The sequence below is a fragment of the Lissotriton helveticus genome, chromosome 3_2 (assembly GCF_964261635.1).
Source record: "Lissotriton helveticus chromosome 3_2, aLisHel1.1, whole genome shotgun sequence".
Lineage (NCBI taxonomy): Eukaryota > Metazoa > Chordata > Amphibia > Caudata > Salamandridae > Lissotriton > Lissotriton helveticus.
Window position 1 is genome coordinate 432,056,680 of NC_136062.1, and position 26,958 is coordinate 432,083,637.

Sequence of the window (26,958 nt, forward strand, 5' to 3'; positions counted from 1 at the left end):
TGAATCGATCAATCAATCAGGCGTTTGTTAAGCATGACTACTCACCCTTTAGGGTGAGTTGTCATGCTGCAGGGGTGGGTAGGATGCTGGCTCCAGTACATCAAGGAGGGGGTCTGTCGAAGAGTAAGGTTTTGAGGTTTCTTGCGAAGATGGTTAGCGATGTTGTCTGTCTGAGGTGGAGCGGAAGGGCGTTCCAGACTCTGGCCGTGAGGAAGGAGAAGAAGTGGCCCCCCAATCTGGTCTTTCTAGGGCGGTGGACCATGGCGTAGGAGAGCTGGGCTGATCGTAGGGTCCTTTGGGGTACGTGAAATTTGAGTCAGCTGTTCAGGTATGCTGGTCTGGTGTTGTGGAGGCCCTTGTGTGCATGGGAGAGCATCTTGAAGGTGACTCTAGCCTCGATGGGGTCCAGTGGAGTGTGCACAGGTGCTGGGAGATGTGCCATTGTCTTGGCAGGTTGAGGACCAGTCTTGCGGTGGCATTCTGGATGTTCTGCAGCTTGCTGGTGAAGTTTTTCATTTATTCTGGTGTAGAGTGCGTTGCCGTAGTCAATTGTGCTGGTCACCAATGCGTGCATGACTGTGCGTGATGATCTTTCGGTGTTTGAGGGCTATCCATTTGAAGGTCTTACGTAGGAGGCTGAGGGTGTCAAAGCAGGAGGACGAGACAGAGTTGATCTGGCAGTCATTTTGAGCTCGAAGTCCAGGATGATTACCATGCCCTAATAAGCCCGTCCACACCCACGGACCGCACACGTAAGTGTGTGGTCCGTGGGTGTGGACGGGCTTCTGAGGGCAGTGGGCCATGAGGTCTCATTCCAGGCATCGGTGTTTGGGTCCATGATGAGTACTTCTGTTTTGTTGGTGTTTAGTTGTCGGCAGCTGTTTTTCATCTATTTGGCGACTGCTTCCATGCCTTCTCGAAAGTTGTGTCTGGCGGTGTTGGGTTCATTGGATAGGGAGAGGATGAGTTGATTGTCTTCTGCGTACAACACAATGTTGAGTCCGTAGGTTCTAACGATGGGATGAGCGGAGCCATGTGGACGTTGAAGAGCATCGGGCTGAGGGAGGAACCCTGGGGGACTCTGCAGGTTGTAGTTGTAGGGTCCGAGAGGAAAGGGGGGAGTCTGACCCACTATGTTCTGTCAGAGAGGAAGGAGCGGATCCAGTCAAGGGCCTTGTCCTGGATACCTGCATCGTGGAGTCTGCTTAAAAGGGTGCGGCCAGAGACTGTGTTGAATGCCGCTGACAGGTTGAGGAGGATGAGGGCTTCTGTTTCTCCTTTGTCCAGTAGGGTGTGGAGCTCATCTGTAGCGGTGAGGAGGGCGGTTTCCGTACTTTGTTTTTTTTTTAAGCCGGATAGGGAGAAGTCAAGGATGTTGTGCTCTTCGAAGAATGTGGCGAGTTGGCTGTTGATGGCTATCTCATTTACTTTCACTGGGAACGGGAGCAGGGAGATGGGTCTGTAGTTTTTAAGGTTGGTGGGGTCCGCCAAGGATTTCTTCAGGAGGGGGTTTGACTTTGGCATGTTTCCAGTCGTCGGGGAACGAGGCGGTCGCCAGGGAGTGTTTGATGGTTAGGCAGCCTACAATACTGATTGTACTGCCCACTTCAGCATACCTTTAAACGTCTGAAGCTGCGACTGCATAGCCTGTGTGTGAAAGTTTAAACTGCCATTTCGACCTGGCAAGTTACAGTACTATAGGCCCAAACCTTCCTTTTTATTATATGTAAGTAACTCCTAAAGTAGGTCTAGGCAGCCCTATAGGAAGGGTGCAATGTGTTTAAAAAGTTGGATTTGTACTTTTAAGTTCTACAAGTCCTTGTAGTGAAATGCTCTCAAATTCAATTTTCACACCTGAAATACCTATCTCTGTCATAGGTTAGCATTGGATTTACCTTATTACATTTTATATGTATCTTTTCCAATTGGGAAAAGGTAAACACTTGAAGGTTGGTATCTCTGGTAAATTTTAATTTTAAGTTACAAGTCTGAAAATGCCACATATAAAAAGTTATTTAGTCGGGTATACTGCAGAATAGTTAACTATGGAAAGGGAGAGAGAGTGGGGTAGAGGCTCCTACAGAGTAATTGTTTAAGCGTATAGTTACGTTTGTAGAGGTAAAAACGCCATGCGAGGTCAGTCGCAAAAGAACGATATGGTGTGTTGTATCGCGTTTGTCACTGTTTGTAAGGGCAAGGAAAGCTTGAATTATTAATCTAATAGACTGTTCTTTTATTCGTAGTAAACCCCTGATGAAGAGCCGTCAAAGGCTTTAAATGTATTGGGTACATATTTTATCATGATTAAGGATGTGTGGTGAATTCTATTGTGCCCAGAAAAAGGCCCATATGGGCATATCTGTTGCATAAGAAACAATGAAAATATCAGCAACCTACGTGTTTAACAATAAGAACAAAAGCTTGAAATGTATTTGAAGAGTTGGTACAATTATTTTTGAAATTGGAAAAACTGAAGATATATTTGAATGATAATTCTATTACTCGCTGTGCGCCTGGTAAAGGAGTGTAATTTCGCTGCATCCCGTATGCCACTTGTAAAAAGTTGGCATTTTCTAACTTAAACCATTCTGTGCCTCTGCTTGTCTCTGAATACACGTCTGGAGTGGGTGGCAACTAGGCATTCTGAATTCCCTCTAGACAGTCACCCAAAAAGGTACCATTCACAACGTGATGGGCTATTAACATCCTGATAGTTCATCCAGGACAGGATGGGAGGGAAGTGCTGACAGTTGCACCTACATAGGGCTGTGCCTGTACCCACACAAAGAGATGCATGTCCCCCTGTAGATACTCTATTGGCAGTACAAGAGAGAAAGTGATTTTGTGCACTTTAAAGGCCTCTCTCTTTGAAGGCTCCCCCACTTCAAATGCTAAAATGGATATAGGTACTGGACCTCTGACACCATGACTTCAATACACTTCTAAACCTGAGGACATTCTGCCAGGAAGAAGCACTGCTGTGCTGCCAGGAGGGACTGCCACTCTCCTGAACTGCTTTGCTGTGTTGGTCTGCTTGCTGCTGCTTTTTGCCTGGGAGCTAGAAGGACTGTACCTGCATCTCTACATCTACCGGAACTGAAGTGATTCCAAGGTTTTGCTCGCTTGCCTCCTGTTCTGAAGTCTAAGGTACATCAAGGACTTACTAGAACCTTTCTATCGCCAGTGGACTCTGCCAACTGTGTGTCCTGCTATGCCAATAGGTTCTCTCCCACATCTGGCCCTTGGAATTGAGTTTACAGCTGTTTACTTCAAAATCCCATGCTTCTCCTTCCACTTCAGTCCAACGCCGGTATGAGGAGACCACATAGTGACTTGACGGCGATGGAGCCCCTGACCACACAACTCGACAACGCCTCACCTTCATGCAGAGAGGTTCGACGTCAACGACACATCCGACTACAAGGCTCAACCAGAACACATCACCTTCATCACAAGGGGGCCGATTTACAGTACTATCTTATGACAACATCCTAAACTTACTACTTTTGGTATTCACAGAAGGCATCTAGTAGTCTTAAATTACGATTTTGTCTTAAATTAGGATTTCGTCCTAAATTAGGATTTTGTCTTAAATTAGGATGTTGTCCTAAATTAGGATTGTGTCTTAAATTAGCATTTTGTCCTAAATTAGGATTTTTTCCTAAATTAGGATTTTGTCTTAGGTTAGACTTTTGACCTAAATTAAGATTTTGTTTTAAATTATGATTTTGTCCTAAGGTAGGGTTTTGTTTAAATTATGATTTTGTCCTAAATTAGGATTTTGTCTTAAATTAGTATTTTTTCTTAAATAAGGATTTTGTCTTAAGTAAAACTTAAGCCAACTTAAGTTAAACTTAAGTTTAATTTAAGACAAAATCGTAATTTAAGACAAAATCGTAATTTAGGACAAAATCCTAATTTAAGACAAAATCCTTATTTAGGATGAAATCCTTACTTAAGATAAAATTCTAATTTAGTACAAAATCCTACCTTAAGACAAAATCCTAATTTAAGACAAAATCCTAATTTGAGACAAAATCCTAATTTAGGACAAAATCCTAACTTGAGACAAAGTCCAAATTTAGGACAAAATCCTAACTTAAGGCAAAATCCTAACTTAAAATAAAAAAATAATTTAGGACTACTAAATACCTTCTGTGAACACCAAAAGTAGTAAGTTTAGGATTTTGTCGTAAATTAGTTCTGTGAATCAGGCCCAAAGAGTTTGGTGCCAGCGGATCTCCTGACTGCTAGACTCGGAATTGATGTATCTTGTGTTTATCGTCGTAGAATCCCATGAAAAGGTACTGTTATCAGCAGACTCTCATGGCTCCTGTATCCAACATGTGCTCTATCAGAGTTGGCCTGAAACTTTAGATTTACCCCAATCAAGTACAACCAGCTATCACCCCTGGCACTTTATGCTTTTGAGCACTGTATTGCAGTTTAATCTTTAAAAAATAATATCTCATGTTCTACTTATTTCATTATTGTCATTTTGGTCTTGTTTAACCTATAGAAATTGTATTTATTTTTCTAAACTGTTATGGAGTCTTTTTGGGGTGGTTTCACTGTCTTACTGTATTTTACACATTGCACAAATACTATTACATATTGCCTCTTAAATTAAGCCTGACTGCTCTGTGCCAAGCTACCAGAGGGTAAGCATAGGTTAATTGAGGTTGTGTATCTGACTAGGATTGTGGTCCCTATTTAGACAGGGTGCATGCCTCTGCCAGCTAGGCACCACATTTCTAACAACCATCACAACTATTACCACTACCACTAACATCTTCAACGGTACACAGATGGTGTTGGTCGAGCTAAGTAGACATATTTCAAGTATGAATCATTTATGGCAACAACACTAGCTCAAATGGTACGGCTTGCCTTGTGCTGTCAGGAAGCTTGCAGAGGACCATCTACCAGTCCTCCCTGATGTGTCTCCTTAATCTAATCATGTTCCTGAGTAATTGATTTCCTCTGTCCGGGGACAAGACTTCTTTCCAGTTATGATACTATGTACGAGCGACTAGATAGAGCCTTTGCTTAAATTGCCAAGTGCAAGCGAACCCTTATGCAATTTAGAACTACCACTCTACACATGTTACATGGAGACTGGCTGACACATTCTCTTTCCACATATCCATGACAGAGTTTTACTTTCTCACCAGCTGGTACCCTTCCTTTCAGCATATACTCAACTGAGCAATTTTTCTTCGCATGTATCATTGCGACCGGTTGGCAAACTCCTTTTTACTCATTCGTTGATTTACTCCCTTTCAGTGGCTTAGCTTCATTGCTAGGACTCTATAAGTGTGTCTGTCCTGTTGATGACCCTAAAAGTTGAAACATCATTGTCACATAGGGTTGATAGGATTATACACTGTCACAAACGATTTATGCTTTAGGACTGAGTTACGTCATTCTTGCTTGCTGCTCACATTAGTCCGTTAATCCATTTGTATATAAACACTTTATATTACATTTCATATTACAGTATGATCACTTGAGAACTGAGCACCTTGACTACATTTATATTGTACAATATTGTCTACCATTATCATTTGTAGTAATGCACATATTAAATCAACTTTCTTTAAGATAAGGCAGTGGAATGCTAGTTTTTTTCAGAGTAAATCTCTCTTGAGTTAAGAAAAAACCTCTTATGTTTGGTTGATTTTTTTTTAACAATATTACTGTAAGCCTCTAGTATTGTCTCATTCTTAGGGCATTTGGCTCCTGTTTCGTTTAGTGGACAGCTCTAGTTTTTGTTACATGACGAACAAAACAGCCATGTATTACTAATATACTATGACTGTTTACTGTTAGGTATCTATTTTGTGTCTTTATGGCATAGTTTACTACAAACTAACGCTTCCCCTGCTCATTTTCACCATTTTATGATATATTATGTGCTTTCACTACCGATGTTCCAACAGTGAAACAAATCAAATATTAGACATTTCTTTGTTCTTCTTTTGACTGTCTATTTTGCCAATCTTTAGCCAACAAATTACCTGTCCACCAACTATACCCTGCTTGGAGACCTAAACTTCCACCTCGACAACCAACTGGACCCCAACACCATACCCCTCCTGGACAACCTCCACAACATTGGACTCCGCCAGATCGTGACTGAGTCCAAGCACTCAGCAGGACACACGCTCGACCCCCTCTTCACTACAGGCAACTCCATCACCTTCAGCCACACTCCTGAACTGCCATGGACTGACCATTGATGCGTCCACTTCACCTTCAGAACACCTACCATCCACAAACACCAGCACCTGCTCCCACAAAGAAACTGGACCAAAATAACCGACGACCACCTCACTCAGCAACTCCACTCCAACCATTGCGGAAAACGACGACCCCAACACCGCTGCCCGAACCCTGCACAGATCGATCCCCGACAGCGCCAACACCATAGCAAGAAAAACAACAACACCCACGTCAAGAAAGCCATATGGTTTACCACTGAACTTACGAGAGTCCAGACGCACTTACTGCCGCCTCGAAAAGGCATGGAAGAACACCAAATCCACAGAAGCCCACAACAGGTTCAGAGCTGCCATCAACGCCCACCACCAACTCATCAGAGAAACAAGGAAAAAAGCGATCAAAGACAGAATCTCCACACACACACACACACAACAGCAAAGAACTCTTCAACATCATCAAGGAGCTCGCCCAGCCCACCAGCGAATCTACTGACATCCCCCCTCACAAGACCTCTGCGACAAACTCAACACCTTTTTCCACCACAAAATCAAGAGCTTCTACGACAACTTCGACAAAGACAACCAACACATTGAACCCTCACCAACCACCCGACACCCTGTAGCCAGCGATTTACAACTGGACAGCCCTCATCACCGAAGACACACTGAAGACAATAAAGTCAACCCACTCCAGGTCTCCCACGGACCCAAGCCCCCACCACATCTTCACCATCGCACCCATGTTCCTCCACACCATCAACCACTCCCTGACGACTGGAAACACCCGAGGTCAACCCCTCCTGACCTTTGGCGGATCCTGCCCCTCTGTGTGATGAGTTGGCTTTCTATTTCATTAACAAGGTAGAGAACATTTATAAAAACTTCTCAACCATGAGGGGCTGCGTGAGTTGTAAGGAAGGAACGAGCACCACGCTTCGCTCATTACTTTCCATCCCTTCATTATCTTTGGCAGTGGTACGTACCCTCTGCAAAAAAATTAAATATGTCTCCCAAGCTGCACCTATGACACAAAACCAGTTTTGAAAATTCCATGAACACTTTCTGCTGGTGTGTTGAGTGCCGAATAACTTATCCCTGGCTTCAGCTACAGTTCCTGTTGAATGAAAGCATGCCAAAGTCACCCGCTGTTGAAGAAACCTTCGCTGGACGTATCTAAACCAGAAAATTTTCGCCCCATCTCTCGGCTCCTATTCCTGGCTAAGGCCACCGAATCCTATGTTAATTCCATCCTAACAAAATACACAGAGTCCAATGAGATAGTGGACTCCTCACAGAATGGTTTTAGATTGCACCATAGCACTGAATGCACCCTGTTGGCAGTTACGGAACACCTACGGAGCTCTTTAGATGAGGGAAACACCTCAGCCCTGATCCTACTCGACCTCAGCACCGAGTTTGACATGGTGTCTCCCAAGGTCCTACTGCGGCACTTGCAAGAGGTAGGTATCGGAGGCGCTGTTCTAGCCGGGATCACATCATTTTGGGATGGCAGTTAATTTCAGGTTTCTTCACCCCCTTACTGCTCTCAGGAATATGCCATACATAATGGAGTACCATAGGGATCGATACTGAACTTGACGCTTTTTAATATCTATATACAACTCCTTGCGAAGGTGGCAAAAAAAGTGGACTGTCATTAGTATCTTAGGCTGACAATCAGCTGGTAATCTCCTTCTCCAACAACTCTAACCAGTACTTAATCAAATTTCATGAGGATATGTTAGGTGTAGCGGACTGGATTTCAGCTAATTGCCTGCAGCTTAACGCCAGCAAATTCGAAATGCTGTTGTTAGAAAAAGACAATCATTTATGGGCCAACCAGTGGCGGCCCGACATGCTTGGCTCTGCCCCCTCGCCCTCGGAGACTATGAAAAACCTGGGCGTATGGTTTGACAGAGCCTTGTCCTTTGAAGCTAAAAAAAAGCAGTGGCAGGGCTTGTTGTGGGTTTCTGCGCAGACTAAAGCCTCTGTTAGGGTTCTTTGACCCACAAACACGCCAGATTATTATCCAATATAAGATTCTGTCAAATTTGGATTATTGGTATTCCCTGTATCTGGGTGCTAACAAATATGGGACACAGCATTTGCAGGGGGTTCAAAATGTGGCAGCGCTTACTCCCTTCGTTCTCGCTTAATTGTGTTCAGTTTCTAAACTCATTCCCAAATTACATTGGCTGCCAGTGGACCAGAGAATCAATATCAAGACCTTGTGCATCGCCCACAATGACTTCACCCGCCAAGCGCCTCCTATTTTGTCTGATCTTCTCTCACCGTATATACCACGCCATATGCTGCACTCCGCGGACCTGCACCTATCATGTGTCCCCCCAAGCCAAAAGAGCAAGAGCTGGGGGGGGTCTCTTTTAGGGAGATGGGGTCAGCCCTTTGGAACACCCTCCCTGTGACCATCAGGAGCATTCAGAATCACGTGGCTTTTATAAAGGCCATAAAAACCTGGCTCTTTCCGCTTTAGCTGCTGTCCCCAGTCTCCACCCTGCAATGTTGCTTCTGGGCCTAACGCTGGGACGCCCATTGCTGGGGCAGTCATGCACTGTATAAGACTTACCATAACATAACACGAAAGCCCAAAAGCCCCAAAATACTTAGATAAGAAAGATTTTTTTGCTAAAGATATTGAATGAATCATTTAAAGGCAACGATTTAAGGAATGTCTTGAGATTGGTAGGTTTTACGCATTTGCTGCAGAAAATATCACCCCGGCACCCCTCCCCTGTGTCATCCTAGTATCAGCCAATAGGCAAGAGTCTGCAGACATGCATGGCCGCCTGTGGGAGGTGCATGTGATAACCAGAGCCTGTTGTAGAAAAGCAATTGTTTGTTTTTATGCACAGTGTGGGAATCCTTGTAGGTAGCTACTGGCTCTGCAGGAAGTAGAAAATTATCCCTGCTTCCTACTAACCACTAGGAAGAGAGCACAGATTTCAATATCTACTTGTAAGTGCCAGTCCAGACGTCATTCAGTTCCATTGTTCTGCCCCTAAGAGCATTAAAAAGATGTTGACAAGAGAGAGGCCTTATGGTGTCGAGTAAATGTTGTAATCTTCAAAAAACAACAGAGCCACTTTCCTTAAAGGTACGATTTTGGCCCTGAAACCTAACTTTCACAAACCAGTGGCCTTCACAAATACAGACGTCCTTGCAATTCAGCCCTTTGCTTGTTTCCCAGAAAAAGAAATCAGTGACATTGTTAGCGCGTTCACAAGGGCAGTCCCCCCGCACCTTTGCTTCGGCTCTCTCAGCTTCACATTCTCGCCCTCTCAGAGTTGGCCGATGGTGCGGGCGCTGAGACCCTGGCAAGGCGAGCTGGGCACGCACCAAGTGTAAATGAAGCCTCACAAAAGGGTCCCAAGACAGCGGTTTCTGGGAATCCTCGCTGCCTGTGTTTCCAGGCACTATTAGTAGGACGAGCGGCGGATCTCAGTTTAGCCTCTGACATCACGTACATGTCGCAGAACCTCCAGGGTGGCCCTGGCACTGTTTACAGCAGGAAGAAATGTCTGCGAGCTGGAGTATTGTTCATAGAGGCACAACCGGAAGTGCGTCCTGCTTTCAAAGGCATGCGCTTCCTGAGTTCATGTTCAGCATACATTCCCATTGGTGGATTAAACTAGTCTTGTAATTACTGACTTTCCTCACTGTAACCAGGGATGGTAACATTACTCACATGAGCAGCACAACAAAACCAAAACCCTGCAGGAGTTCATTTTGTCATGCTATTACTAATTTAGTGTGTCTGTGTGTCTGCTGCCATCATGGGTGCACACATTTTCCGGTGCATTGCACAGGCTGCAGTGCTGCAGAGAGAATTCCATAAGCTTAAATATTTTGGGTCAGATTCCAAAACTGATTTTTTTATTTGTAATATTTTGTAAGTACTACTCATGGCTACAGTATCACTACTTATGCACAACACTGTAATTCACAAAAGGGTAGGCAGGAGCGCCAACTACCAGGCCAAGATTGTACACCTTCTGTGATGGAGGTTATAGAACTGAGGAGAAGTTCCATTGTGTACTATTTCATTGCTGCAAAGAGATATATATAGCTCAATATTGCTGGGATGTAATTCTAGAAGGTTATCTAACACCGCTTCTTAGATAAAGAAGACGGGCTAATGGGAAAGACCAAAAGAAAGTCAGTCTGCAGTCATTATGTCAAACAACTGAATCTCACCAGCATTTGACAGCACAACCATGTAATACCTTTCTACTGAGTTACAGAGAGTTCCTAGGTAGATATTGAACAGGGGGCCATAGACAGGTAATCATTTCAGAATCTCTCAGTGCAGGACTGCAACACTCCGTCCATCATCCGCTTTGGTTTTGCTTTGCTCGCCCTAAGTTGGCAGCGTATGCCCACACGTGGGTCCCTTGCTCACTTTGCCACTGGATTCAAGCTAGCCTGGAAGATGACGGCTGATTAGCCAGAAACCGGTCCCAGGATGCTTGTTTCCGGTCCAGGGAAGGCATGGCTTGGCAGTACGAGCTGGACTGTTCCGTTGAGGCACAGGGTCAGACAAATTTGCATGTGGCCATGTCTGAACTGGGGTGGCGGAGTGAGCTAAAGAATGATGATGGATTAAACCCAGATCAGTTGACTGGGGGTGAGTGCTTGCAATGTTCAACACTCCGCCCATCATCTCTTTGGTTTTCCTTTGTTCTCCCTAAGTTAGCAGGGTATGCCCAGACGTTGGTCCCTTGCTGACTTTGCCACTGGATTCAAGCTAGCCTGGCTTGCAATGTTCAACACTCCGTCCATCATACCCTTTGGTTTTGCTTTGCTTAATGAGAACATCTTTGAGTTCGGAAACATTTTAGTGAAGGAATATAACCAAAGTTTACAAAATAAGACAAAGAAAATAACAAGCAAAATTATACATCAAGATAAATAATGGTAATAATATGAAATATAAAAAGAAACACCAAAAATTGAGAATAATTATAGGCAAAACTGGCAACTGGTATGATATAGGGCAATGAAAGACATACTAAATATACATTGTAGTCAATAAGAAAAGTTAAAATAAAAGTAATGTGTTAATAAATTATAGGAAGTCATGGAGGTTTAGGAACTTCTTGTTGTAACGGGGATGAAGACAGAGAACTTTGAGCACTCAAATAAAAAAATAAGGTAACTGGACTCCACAATTCTCCTCGCCTAGCAGCCAAAGTCAAGGGGTAAACAAAAGTTGTGTCTAACCTGTGGTTGTAGCAAACAGCATACCACCAAGCCTGATAAGATATTTTGGTAAAATCCTTCCAATTTTTAGTAATTTGTTGAAATGCTACTGCCAACAGTAAGTCAATTATTGTAACCCTGAAAGTGCAATGATCCCAAATGGGAGAAATGCTACCTAAGAAAATGTGAGATAAAGAAAAGGAGTGAGTGGAGGAAAAAATCTTGTTAATTTGAGAGATCAAACTTGAACCCAGAACCTATGAACAAGGGGACAATTGAAAAGCATATGAAATAGATCTGCACATGGTAAGGAGCAGGACCAACACTTGTCAGAGGTGTTTGGGTATTGTTTACTAAGTACTAGTGGTGAAAATAAAAACAATTATAAATAAAAAATAGTGTCTGAGTTGTATTAGCAGCTCTAGAAGATCTACGAATCTTCAACCACAATTTGTCCCATAACTCAATAGGCCAAGAAACTTCCAGGTCCTTTCCCCAGGTTTCTTCTGTCATGGTTTTCGTGCGAGGTGAAGACAGAGTTTGAAGAAAAGCGCACATTTTTGAAGCTTTAGAATGTTTAAGAAGTAAAGAACTCAATGAGGTTGTATCGGTGGGTACGTGACTTGATGGAGGATGAGAAGCAAGAGAAGCATCGTAAGCATGTTGCAGTGTCAATAACGGGTATTTGACTCGAAATAAGGAGGTAAATTAAAAGAAGTGGCGGCTAATGCAAATGGGATGATCTGATTATGATGGAACAATCGATGCTCATGCCCCCATCTTAACTCTATATTTAACAAAAGAATGCCAATACTGTTTTCATTATTTTTGTTTGAATTGCACAACACATACGAATTAAACAATATGTTAGGTTGGAATTTTTCTCTGAATAAATCTTTCTTATTTTTATTTTGTTTACTTCATTAATTTGGTTATAATTTCACCAATTTTATATTTCAAAAAACATCTGTACACAACATATACAACTTTGAACAAGTATTGGCATTCTTTTGTTAAATATTTGTCAGTGGCTTGGCTTTGCTGTTGGGAGCCCAGACCCAGTGGTGGTTTTTCGTCCCATCTTAACTCTGGAATCTGGTGAAAAAATATCACCAAACTATTAAGGGCCAGATTGCAATCTCACTTGGAAAGCCCTTGGTACTACTCTGATCCAGAGGGCTTTCCAAGCAATTTTGGGCTGTGCAACTCCGACCAAATACGTACGATGCAACTGTATGCTGACAGACTCAGTTCGCTTGTACTCCCATTGAACTCTATGGGAGCCCGTGTACCGATGCGTACAAAGGCTTCCATAGCAACAAAAAAAGGTGGGTGTGAAAAAGTGTACACCCTGTGGGGGGCACCCCATGTTACCCGCCACACAGTGCATGCATGGATCGGGAGACCCGTGGGCACCCCCGTCATCAATTCGAAGGGCTCTGGGTGAAGGTGGCCTGCAAAGGTCCCCTGAAGTCCGTTTCCGACAGCCATTTAATCTCACTGAGACCGAGGCGATACAGCCAACTGAATCGTGAATCTTACTCATACCCACAGAGGGCTGGCATTCCGTAGGACTGTACCTGCTGCACTCACAAGGTTACACAAAGAAAGGACTGTGCATGACTCAAAGGAAAAGGTGTGGACTTTCTTCTCAGCAATGGGTACAACAGAGCTGGAAGAAATCACCTCCCAATCCAAGGAAAGGATCACCTGATCAGACCAGTTCTAACTGGATTGTTACTGGACAGTTGCATTGTATAAAACTGAGTCCTAGTTGTCAAGAGGAAATTCAGAGTCCCTGAGCCCTTAGCTGACGATACTATACCCTAGTTTTCCCCAAACTAACCAAGAAACTGCAAAAATTAAAAGTTTGGAAACTTTCTGTAGAGTTTGTCAGAAAAGCTCTAGGAGAAGAACGCCTCTACATCGAAAGTCAAACCGCCGACATCGACTCTCTGACAGGGTCAACTTTGCTGGTTTGTCCCACTGAGAAGTGACCATCATTTATATTGCAAGGGCAGCGGACCTAGGCCTACTGTAAAGGCTAACAGGTTGAGAGATTGAGAGGTAAGCACATACTGTGTGACATCTTCTTTATGTCCAGCCTTTTCTATCAACAACATTATTTATTGTGGACTCGTATAGGTGAACCTTAAACTAACATCCTACTACAATGCCCACATAGCTGCATCGTTCATGAAAGGCATCTTTTTTCCAGTTGTAAAGGCTTGGTGCAAAAACATAAAGGCTTCTGACATTAAAAGAAGCGTTTCCCACACTCTAAAATGTAGCAGAATACCCCATCCTGCTCAAAACAACAAACCTGAATCCAAACTGGGTGTGGATATGGTACAGAAGACGGAGCGTGAGCTATCGGCTCCTCTCAGGCTCAACACTAATCTTACTTGCTGAAGGGGCGCTCAACGACCCCAGAACACACAACTGCCAGCTAGGAGCCCCTGTGCTGAGGTAGAGAGATGAAAGGCCCTCCCTAGAAGAAAATAGCGGACAGCCTGGGAGGAAGCCTAGTGGGCCATGCCGCAGGCTGTCGATGCACCTTGGCTCACCCAGAGAAGATGGCCTGGCTGGGAAGCGAGTGCCTAGAGTTGCTCCACCTGCTTTCCCCGCCCTCCCCCCAGAGGTGATGGTAAGTTGCTGCCCACACATTGAAGACCCGGAGGTCCAGCTCTGAGTGGGAGGTCCCGCACTGAGAAGGGAGAGCCAGCGATGCTGAGGTCTAGTGGAGGGTCGCGGAGAAGAGAAGAGGTGCCAAGGCACCACCAGCGAGGAGGCGGGGGCCTCTTGAGAGATCAACTGGCACTTAGGGTGGTCCCTGCGCAGACTCCGGTAGTAAGAGGGTCATGGTGGTAAAGATATTCAAAGCCGACTTCGAGGCCTGGTGAGTGAAGTGTTAGGGGAGTGGGTGGAATGTGCCCCCAAACCTTGATAGTGAGAGCCTCAGAGAGGCGAGAGAAGCGCAGGGAGACAAAGGTGTCAAACGCAAGGAGACAGGGGACTCATGGAGACACCAGCACCCAGGACAGACCCGAGCAAGCTCCTGTGAAGAGAGGGCAATGGCAGGAAAAGTATTCAGGGCCTAAATCGGGGCCCAGAGTGTGGAGTATCGGAGGGGAGGAGAGAGCACACCCCACAGGCTGGACCAATAATACCTGACCTCATGGGTTAAACAAAGAGTGCTGATTAGGCGAGGTCCTGGACCCTGCATTGGGGCGATGTCAGCCAATGGATGACACGGGGAAGCCTGAGCCCGGCACCCTGGAGGCCAACGAGTAAGAAGGGAGCCTGTTAGTGAAGCACCTGAGTGATAGAGGATTATGGATGTTGTGATATATGTATGACATTGTACTCGGAAGACAGGTAGATACAATTGTAGACACTCCATAGGGCCTCATAACGATGTAGGCCGGAAAGCATTCTAACTGACTGTGTTGGAATGCTTTCCGACAGAATTAGATTCGGGGAGTCCGAAAGACTGATTATGATGTTTTCGAACACCGTTCGGTCAGACTCCCATTGACTTCCTGTGTTCCAACCGACAACACATGCTCCAATTAAATTGAAAAATTGGGTGGTCACTGAAAACATTGCACACTGTGGCCGGCACCCCTTGGAGACTGCCACACTATGCATGGTCCCCAACTGGAGGTATCCAGGTGAAAGGGGGCCTGCTACGGGCCGCAAAAGTTGGATTCTGATAGTCGATCCGTGTCAAACAAACCGATTAAGGAAAAGCTGTCCGAATGCAACATCATAATGCGTTGGTTGGAATCGAGGTCCATAGACCTCTCTAATTCAGCTCAGACCGACTCGGTTTTCTCCGAAAGCCAATCAGAAGCGAGTTAAAACGATCGTACGGTTTCTGACTATCATAATCGGTCATTCGGGTTTGTTTTTGAGCCAGTCGGAAACGCGGGTTTTTAATTGGATTTGGAGATACCGAATGCCGTTCAGAGCCTTTCCATCCAACAACGTAATTGGCCCCAAACTGTAACCTGATTGTCTTGACACTTGTAATTTCATGTACTTTACGACGTGATGGTGATTATGTCATATGTTTTTGAGTGCAATGAAAATATATATATATTTTTTTAAACCTTTATTTTTCCAGTTTTGCAGAGAAAAAGACATCCCTTAATAGATACAATCCAGTGGAATGCTTCAGCGATCAGAGAACATCAAAAGATAATACATATCTGAAAAAGCAAAAAGATGCAAGACGTTTCACTAACTAATGGCGTGGCGTGGGTAAGACACCGTATACATCAATGAATAAAAGTAACATAGTCCACACGGGTAAAGCACACAATGCTTTCGTCATCAAATGTCAAGGGTAACAAAAATCTAGCCTATACCTTCAGGGGTGAAACCAGCTTGCGTTTGAGGTGCGTGTGCTGCCCTACACTGGGAAATATAGTCTATATACGGGCCCCAAATATCAATTGGTCTGGACGAGCTGGGAAGCAGGGTACTGAACTCCTCGCAGTTAGTGTTGCAGAACGCCATGCTGCTCAACCAGGAATGTATCGTGGGGGCACGCCTGCCACCCTACAACAGTGCAATTTCCCGCTTGGCCAGCAGGAATCCCAGTGCAGCAAGCCTCCGGACCTTCCTGGGAAAGTTGGCCACATAACCGAGAAGAGCAATCTCGGGGGTGGGTTGAAGTTGTATAGATAGAATGTCCCTTAATGTGGAGTGTATGCTCAACCAGAAACGGCGTATCTTAGGACAGGTCCATGCGAGATGAGCAAAGTCAGCAAGGGGAGTCAAACATTTCTGACAATGATGTGGTCTGGAGTTGTCAATTCTATGAGAATGGGCGGGTGTAAAGTGCATCCGACGGAGGAATTTGAAATGAAGTAATTTGTGATGACTATTCAAGGAGATGTCACTGGTGGCTCTACAACAATACTCCCACTGGTCGTCTGAAATCGGTCCACCCAAGTCAACCTCCCAAGCAGCCCGGACCCTGGAGTCGTCTATTGACCTAAGAGCGCCACACTGTCGGTAGATTTTGGAAATTAGGTGTGCACCATCAGGGCTCTGTATGAATACAGTAAGGGGGGAGGCCTCAACCGGGGTCACAGGAAATGATGGGAACCTGGCCCTCAGAGCGGAGCGCACTCGGGTCAGAATGAACGTGTCCATGAAGGAACGTTCACTGAAACGGGCATTCTCTTAGATTGTGAATGCATGTCCGTCTGGAAACAAGTCTCCGAGAGTGTACACATGGAATTTCTCCAGGGCGCGCTGTACCAACGTTTCCCCGGTGAGCGAAAGAAGGGAGGAATTGGGTAAGGGTAATGCGGGGGAATATAATAGGTCCAACCCCAAGAGTCTGCGTAACCTGCACCAGGCCCAACACGTGGTGGAAACCGTCTGAACATCCTGGGGGTCAAGTGGGGAGAAGTGTGATAAGTTGCCGCGGGAGTACCAGATCCGCCTCTGATTTCAAATATGGAATGCGTGCATCCGGGTGGAACCAGGCGTATGCATAACAGCACTGTGCCACCAGATAATACAGGTAGAAATCTGGGACCCCGAGACCGCCCCTGTCCATTGGAAGGGTCAGAATCTTCCAGCTGACCCGAGGCGTCCCATCTCCCCAGACCAGGCGTAACAAAATATAGCGAAGTTGCGAAAAAAAGGCTTTGGTGAGGGGAATGGGAATATTGTTAAAATAATACAGAAATCGGGGCAGAACCACCATTTTAATGATAGCGACTCTGCCCGCCATGGACAGGGGCAATCGTAGCCACCTCGTGACCTGCGATTCCAATGCACTAATTGCTTTGCCGTAGTTCAGGCGGATCATTGAGGCGGTGTCCAGGTGAATTTGGACCCCCAAATATCTGACCGAATCATCGCACCATTCCAACGGAAATTCACATTGCCAGGGCTTAGTGCCAGCCGTAAGGGGAAAATTAACTGATTTGTGCCAATTATTATGGAGCCCTGAAAACTCACCAAACCGGATGATTTCCCGAATTAAGGGGGTCAGATTGTCCTGGGGCATTCGAACATAGAGAACGGTGTCGTCTGCATACATAGATAACAACAGGGGACCAGTGCGGAACTGTAGCCCGCGCTGTAGATGATTTTCCTGGAATTGTCTAGCTAAAGGGTCCATGGCCAAAATAAAGAGAAGAGGAGATGGGGGCATCCTTGTCTAGTGCCGCGTGACAAAGGAAAGGACTCGGACAAAGTGCCGTTGAGGCGCAGGCGAGCCAAGGGTTTAGTATATAAGAGTGCCACCGTTGCAACAAAACAATCTGGCATGCCCATACGGCGCATGACAGAAAGAAAAAAAGGACATTCAAGAGAATCGAACGCTTTTTCTGTGTCTAGCAGAATAGCAGCGGCTGGGGTAGATGGCTCGATTCTGTGTAAAACTGTGAACAATGTCCGAAGATTGAGAGAAGTGGAACGATGTGGGACGAAGCCAGATTGCACAGGGGAGATAATGAATTCCATTAATAATGACAGCCTGATGGCTATGACCTTGGCCAGGATTTTATAATCCAAATTTAACAGGGACAGCGGCCTGTAAGAGCCACAGAGCATGGGATCTTTCCCGGGTTTAGGCAAGAGGATGATCACCGCCTCACGGAACGTCGGGGGGAGGATACCTGTTTCGAGAGCTTCGGCGTAAACCTCAACTAGACGTGGTACCAATATATCCTTATAAGCCTTATAAAAGTCCGCTGAAAAGCTGTCAAGACCGGGTGCCGAGGAAGCGCGTAGAGAGTCAATAGCCTCAACAACGCTCTCAGGGGTGATGGGAGTCATAAGGAAGTCCTGCATATATCGTTCCAGGTAGACCAAGGCCACCTCGGATAAATAAGCTTGCTGGTTTCTGGTATCTCCGGACAGACGGGAAGTATAAAGGGATCTGTAATAGGAGAGGAACAACTCGCACACATCCGGGGTGGAGTGCAACGTGGAGCCATCTGGGCCAGTCATTGAGGTGATGTACGTGGGACCTCGGGTGGGGCGCAGAGTATTAGCTAGGAGTTTACCCGGGCATTCACCTTCACCGTATCGACGCGCCACGCTGTGCTTGTTGAGAAAAGATAGTTCCCTATCGGCCGCGTCTCTGACCTCCAGGCACAGCTCAAGGCGGCGCGTTTGAAGGGAGTCACTGGGCTCGTCGAGCAGTTCGCAATCTACAGCCGCGATATCCCTTTCAAGACGATCCAAAGTAGAGCGCAGATCGCGCAGGACACCTGCGTGCTACGAGTTGCAAACCCCGCGGATATATGCCTTAAAGCCCTCCCACAGGACCGCCCAAGTGTCGACCATACCAGTATTCAATTCGAAATATTCTTCAATTGACCGACGGACTTCTTCGTTAAAAACGGGGTCCATCGAGCCAGAGAATCGCCACTGCCTTTCAAAACCTCCTGCACGGGGTATGCGCAGTTGCAGGACCACCGGGGAGTGATCCGATAGAGTGCAGGGGAGAGTTATGATAGTCCCAATCCAGCCCAGAACCCCAGGGGAAACTAGCCAGTAGTCAATCCTCGTCCAAGTATTGTGGAACCCAGAATAATGGGTGAAAGCAGGATGTTGTGGGTGCAGATGGGATTCCACATCAACTAAAGAATACTGCGCACAGAGCTCCCTCAGGGCAGAACGGGTACGGTGTTTGGTGTCAGGGGAGGTGGATGTGCTGTCCCTACCATGATCCATCAGGAGGTTAAAGTCTCCGCCCATGATCAGAAGGCCAGTGTCAATGGAAAGTAGGCGAGTCTGTAAGGAATGGAAAAAGGAAGGGGAGTCAGTGTTCGGACCGTACACTCCTACCAAAGTGAGCTTGTGTCCCAGCAGCAGTCCAGTGATGATTAAAAAGCATCCATCAGGGTCCTGGTATGTGGTGCAATGTGCAAACTGAATTCTTTTGTGAATAAATATGGAGACCCCGCGTGCATATCTACTGTAATTAGAATAGAATCTATGTGGGCCCCAGCCCGATGCCATAGAGGCGCCATCAGAGCCAAACAGGTGGCTCTCCTGCATAAAAAGGACATCAATTTTGTGTCGGGCTACATGCAATGAAAAGATTTTTAAAAACAATGAAGGCTGAGGTTACCTTCCAGAGCCGACACTGGGCTAGCGTCACACCACAAGGACAGGACACACCGAGCCTGGTGCCACTGGAGGGAGGAGCAGAGGGTGCCCATTAAGCATGGGCGGATTTTGCGGATCCACGATTCACGAATTTGCGGATTCACGGATCGTGGATCCGCAAAATCCGCGGATTATGCGGATCGGCGGATTTGGGGGCGGGGCTTCCTCGAGTGTGTGGGCGGGGCCAAACGGACGGGGCTTCCATGCGAGCGCACATGCCTCTTGTGTGTATAAAAGGTCAGAGACCGATCAGAGCAGCAGATTAAGAGACAGAAGCTCCTGGTCACAGGAACAGCACGGGGATTGCGCTCGTGAAAGTCAAAGATGCAAATGCCTCTGGCCAGCATCACATTTTCGATGGTATATTTGGGAAGAAGGCACACCTGCCCAGCCCCCACAACGCTCACGATTGTTTTTGGGCTGATGAATGAGTCACTGAATTTAAGCTTCAACTAGGGCACATGCTTTATTGATATCTGCAAGTGTTTCCTGTTGAGGTTTATTTTTTGTGCCAGGACCGTCGTGCCCGAATGAACCCTGCCCTTCATATTTATTCAAGAAGACACCACCGTTTTTCACCACCATAAATAATTTACGATGGCGCCGGCAAGCTGCCAGCGCCATCCTGCAAAAGTTACTTAATTAGCTTCAACAGGAAGCTCCAACTGATAAAATAAAGCAGGCGCTCGAGCCCCTGCTGTATCTTATCTATTAGAGCTTCCTGTTGAAGCTAATTAAGTAACTATTTGAGGATGGCGCTGGCAGCTTGCCGGCGCCATCGTAAATTAGGCTCGCTTGAACTTTTGACCGCAAAATCCGCTCCGATCGCGGATTGCGGATTTTCGGTAAATTCGCGAGAGTTCGCGGACCGCGAATTTACCGAAAATCCGCAAAATCCGCGATCGGAGCGGATTTTGCGCTCATGCTTAGTGCCCATCACATCCAATGGGGGGAACATAACAATATTTAGTTTATTTTATTTTTTATTATTTTTATTGTCTTTGCACAGAAGAAACAAATGAAAAAATGACATTCCATCTTGACATCACATACAAAATGAAATCGCATGAAACAATAATCAAAATAAGGAAAGGAGCAGAGGATGAGTGAGATCACGCATATTTCTGCCACGTCCCAACCACTTGTCATGGACACCAAATTGTAACCCGGGCCTGCAACCTTTCAGCCAATAATAACAACATTAAGAACCATTGCCCCACACAATGAAATTGTAGGTTGATAACAGTCTAAATAAAGAAAAATAAATGGGAAAAAAATGAAACAATTAAAACTACAAAGAAAATTGCATAATCAACAATAGGCAGTTCTCAAAAAACACCACAGCATAGTTTCCACTACGGGCTGACCCTCCAGACAATCCAAATGTGTGCAAATGCACGTCTCCTCGATCTCTCTGTAGCCGTGTATGCCCCCCCCAGCAGTGATACATGGAGGTCATCACACCGTTCTACTGAGCAAATATACTCTTAGGGATTCCCAGATGTCTCTCGGTCGTGATGTTACCGCAGCTCCTCCGCATAAGTATTAAGAGCGTCCCTACAATAAACTAAGTCTGACAGCCAAGCCTTCAGTGTAGGTCTAGAAACAATATTTAGGTTGTGGGGCTCTCAGAGAAGGACGGTGAGACAGGGATTCTTTACCCGGTCACCGGCGCCCCCGAGCAGGTGTGGAATTCAGCCATGAATCTGGATGGCAGACTACTAATGAGATCCTCATGCTGGTATGCCAGAGACTGAATGCTCTGGAACTGATGGAGTGGCAACACTGTGGAGTATCAGGTGTAATGAAGGGATTGAGTCTGTAAAGGATCCCTTGCACAGGGACAGATCGCCAGAAATTGAGGGGTCTCAGTGGAACATGTTGAACTGAGTGACCCCGAAGGATATTTCATTTACCAGGAGGTGTCTGAGTGAGTAAATATCATTTGGGGGCCCCTGGCACAGATCTCCATGGCTGAGCCTCTATTAGGCCAGCAGTGTCCGATGCGAAGAGGTAGAAGTGAGTGCGGCCTGGGAGTGGGGCCTCTGGTGTTGTGGTCCTCAATGGAGTAGTAAACACCAGCTGGAGAGCAGTGGGTGCATGTGCTCGGATGAAGTAGGAACACACTGTTGACTCAGCAGGGAGGAGGCTGGTATCCAGTGGAAATGGATTGTGCTTGGCCTACCTAGTGCAAGGGGTCAGCATGACGACAGTGGTCTCCATGTGCAATCTGAAAGCAAAACAGGGGACCATGCAGACAGAAGTGGGAGAGCCCTCACTGGCCTCCACGAGGTCAAGGCAACAGAGCAGGGTACTGATGACCTCTTGATACATACACACCTAGACAAGATGCTGGGCACCATTGCAGACACAAATGCCACACTGCAACAGGATATCAGTGTGGTGTCTATCGGGTAGTGCCTGCTACAGGTGGAACACCAAAACTGGTGGATAGAGTTGTGTATGTAGAACTTGCTATTGAGGATTTGCAACTGGAAGAGGCAGCCACTTCCTGTAAAATTGATGAAATAACTACCAGGGTGGGAACAATTGAATGGAGAGCTGAAGACGCGGAGGGCCGGAACAATATCATGGTGGTGGGAATCACAGAAGGTGTGGAAGGTACAAACTTGGTTACCTTGAGGGTTGGCTCTGTGCCATGGTGGCTCTGGGGCTGCCCACACAGTTCTTTACCCTGGAGAAGGCACACCGAGTACAACATCTCCCCCTAACACCGGGGAAGCCCCAACCTAGTGGTAGTGAGGCTCCTACAGAACAGGGACCAATGTATTACTAAGAAATGCCCAAGCTAACAGCCCATATGCGATCAAGAACAGTAAAGTATCAATAGTCCCAGACTTTACAGCTAAGGTTCCTGCCCAAAGGGCATCAATCCTGGAAGCAAAAAAGCCCTGTGAGAGAAAGGCATCCAGTACTCCTTAATGTTCCCAGCCAAGCTTCCTTCAATCCTGGATGGTAAGACCCATTCCTGCAACACCACAGAGGCAGTATGGGTTGGAGCACCGCTTCAGCGGAAGTGGAATCGTACAGGTCCTAGGGCAACAAATAGACCAGCTCAGAATAGGTTCAGGCAATCGACTAGGAAGGTTTTGCTAAAAAATACCACCTCATCTCAGACAGAAAGGGAGAAAATGCAGCACTACAGCCAGTGGCGGAAATTATTTCATCACAGACAGTGCAGGGGGGCAAGGACGGGTCTTCTGTCCATAAAAAAGGAATCTCAGACTCTGAGGTTCAGTCTTGAGTAATGCGGTGCTACCTGTGGTGACCAGGAAATGGTGGATAAACTGATTTATCTCTCGTACTGGTGGCTTGGGTCCACCTTCAGGTATGGTGGGAACTGCAAGGCTTTGCTTGCTCCTAGAGTGAGAGACTCGTGTGCACAAGGGTGGTGATACTGAGGACACATTGGCGAACATTGGAACTCTGGCATCACTTCTGAGTAATGGGCTGGAAGGAGGATACATGCACAACACCCCTTAGCCTACCCCTGACCAGATTGTCCCTACTACAACACTCTTAATGTTTTTCTTTTACAGGTTTTGGCAGTCAGCAGCTGTGAATCTGCCCTTGGGATGGGGATTTACTTGTTCAGAGTATCTAGTGGTTGTCTGGGAGGTCACTAAAAGTCTTGTTATGAATAAGGGAAGTTGTGATGGGAGAGGGGTGGATGGGGGCTGAAGTGAACATTATTCGCACCGATGACACATGCAAGATAAATACATCATGAGGTAAAATCAGGTTACTAATTGAGGAGGAAGACCTTGAGGTACTATTCGTCTTGGAGACTTGGCTCTGAGAAAGATTCATCCCAGAGATTGTAAGCACCCTTCCTCAGGACTTTGAAATATTCTGACTCGATAGAGTGGGCACAACAGGAGGTGGTATTGCTATTATTTGCAAATCACATCTGGCCTGTGCCATCACCCCCCTTAATATTGTCAACTATGAGGCCTTTACCTTTAGACTGTCCCTTACCCTGACATGCTTCTTTTTGAGCAGTCTTATTTATAGGCACCCAGGGACCTGTACGCCTTTCTTAGAGGCTATCCCGGACACCCATGCCAGCATGATAACAGGGAAAATCACCTTCACGGTATTTAGCGACTTTAATATTCATCTGGACGATTGTACCAATCCATCGACAAAGAGATGTATAGCTGACCTTTAAGCCTTACAACTAATACAATTGGTGGATCAAGCCACCCATGAAAAGGACCACACATTGGACCATATTGTTTCCAATGATTCCAGATTGGATCTGCTTGCCCCCATCTGGATGCCCTGGACAGATTATTTCTTTATCCCAATTTGGTATCAAGAACCTCCCCATAGCAAACCCCAAAGGTGGATGCTCAGTGCTAGGACGCAAATGGCCTAAGATGGCCCCTGAAGCCTGGCTCATAGACCTTGAGGCGACCTTTCCACAAAATCACAAAAGATCTAGAGGAAGCCCAAAAAAAGTGGCTAACATGGATGAATAGATCCGTGGAGCGGAACTTCAGGAAATCAGGTCCAATAAAGCCAAAAATTCCAACAGGTCTTCCTGGTTCATTCCTCAATTTGACACTCAGAAGAAAAGCTGTAAAAAGATAGAAAGAAATTGGAGGAAAACGTATGCCCCTGAGCTTAAAATAGTATATAAAGTTGCTATTCAGCAATACCACAAGAACATTAGGAATGCGCAAGCAGCCTTTTTTGAAGAAAAAATAGAGACGTCCTCTAACTCTTCAAAGGAGCTGTTTATGATTGTAAAGCTCTTACAACAATTGAATCAGGCACAAACCTTTCTCAATGCTCAAAAGAGAGATGTAAAGGGTTAGTTAGCTATATTCTTCAAGAGTAAGGTGGAAAACATCTACAACTCCCTTCATTCAAACATTAGCCAGATATCAGTAGCAACTGCAGTCTCCATGAGCACTCTGGAACTCCCTATCAGCACAGAGCAGTCAGTAACCTCCTTTTCCCCTGCTCTGTTCACTTTTCCCAAATTAAATGTAGAACAGGCTGGTTCCCTTTGAAGGACTGGACTTTTAACAGAACCAGCGGTGCCAGAGAACAACACCTATAACCTTCATGGGATACCTGTTTCGGCGCACAACTACAGAGACACGGGACACTTCCTTCGGCGTCAAAGACCAGCATTTATTACTGCAGGGAAACAAGAGTCATTAGAAGTACATAGGCATGTAGGTTCTGCGAGTCTGCTTCGAATTGCATATGTAGGTCGCCCTCTTTTATACAAAAATGTTGCCATTGCACAACGTGCGAAAAAAAGATTACAATTCAGTTCTCACAGTAAACTTCAAAAGGGTCGCTTTCATGTGTTCAGAATCCCGGAACATAATTACAGTAGCAATGCCGGTTCCCAACTGTAAAAGTACATCTTCCCACCATTAGGCATACCCATTAGAGTTGTAAATGACAAAGAAGAAGAGACAAGGGCAGCTGCAAGGAAGTCAGACACGTGTAGAGAAAAGAGTGTGGGGGTAATATCGGAAGCATGATCGTAGGATCAAAGAGTTGGATCCTATCCCCTGCACGGCTGTCACAATAGGCCGGCACGGCCAGATTATCCTCAAGCTGAGCCATCTGCCTCTGCTGTGTCATTCCTCCGGCCATAAAGACGCATGAAAGGAATATGCGTCTTCCGCAAGGCTTGGGAACTAGAGGGTCAGGGAGCGAACAGTTACCTGCTCGCTGACTACGTGAGGGCAAGAAACAAAATGGATGCCGTATCTAAAATGGAACCCGAGGGTTTAGATGAAGAACACGTAATATTAGGCGAACCCTTACAGGTAGTGTAGCGAAAATGCATACACTTATCGAACTCGCTATTTACGGTTCATAGATACTAAACTCGTCCATATTCGGTAATGCCCAGCACGTTGTAATAATTTTTACGGAACCTCAGACGGTCCTTTTGCCCTCATGTAGGCAAGCACTAGTCGGAATCATAATCGATTTCGATACTCATCAGATCATTGAGATGTTGCTGATACATTATTCTATCCTTCAATGCCTCTTTGGTGACAACGGGCTGTCTTATACACGTCGTAGCACAAAGGCTACATAAGGCAGGACCACATTGCACACAAAGACAACATGTGAAAAGAAACGTCACAACAACCCCCATGATCATCAGAAACTTCCAACCCCAAGTCGATATCAGACCCCAAAACCATCCCAGAAGCGTCCAATTCCCTTCGTCCACGTGTATGGACTCCGAAATTTTGTGCAACTTAGAGATGGCTTGATAAACCGTTGGGGCGTTATCAGGTATGAATACGCAGCAGCTCGAATGGATGACTTTACAAACCCCACCTCTATCTGCTAGAACGATATCTAGAACCATACGGTTCTGCAACGTCATTAGTCTATCCGCCTGAAGTTCGGCTGTCAAATTACCAAGGGCACTTGCAGTTATGTTGGCAGTTGATTCTACTACACGAGTTAACTGCCTCAGGTTCCTGCTATTAACCATCGGTCCCCAGAACGGTAGGAAACCCTTAAAGAAGTCTCCCGCTTCTTGTCCGGCAGTATCTTCTTTGCTAACCAAACCTCTCACAATTCTAGTTTTGTGATAATCAGAGGCCACAGTGAAAGTCGGGGGCAAAAGATTTGCAATATAGCAGGTACCCGAGAAATCATGAGGTAACCATGTATAGGCTCGATCATAACATACAAAGTAAGTACCCTTGGCAGGCAGGAAGACAGGGCAGGAGAGTGTTGGTAAGACATATGTCTCAGTACACGCGCTCTCCCCAAACTGAGCTCTCGGATTTCGACCAAGACCTTTCAAGCAGAAATTACCTAGGTGAGGTACAATCCATATCGGTGACGAGCTTTTAAGCTGCCTCTCACCCACTGATAAGCTGTACTCAGCCTCACTTAGTTCTTTATATGCTCGCACCTCTTCCTCTGGGATGAGCGATGCGTCAAAAATATCTCTATCTAAGTCTGCAATAGCTCTCGCCAGAGTCTTGTGCTCCGGGCCAGGACCAAAGTTTGCTGAGCGTGGTTCTCGATGGGGGTAGGAATCTAGTGCGCTACGGAACATGATTTGCAATGCTCGAGCTGACCCTTGGGCACTATAAGGCAGAACTAAGTACGGAATACCCTTATCCATGGTATGTGGCATTAACCCACACACCCAACAATTGGTAGTGTTTACCACTAACTGATGCTGATGCAAGAGTTGAATAAAAGAGTTGTTTCTGAATTCCGCACGTCTGACTTGTTCGTGTTGTGGCAGAAGATAAAAGGAATGTGGAGAGACAGTTGAAACGAAATACAGATCACGAGATGGGAGAGTAGGCGTAACAGAAGACAATAAGAATTGGGA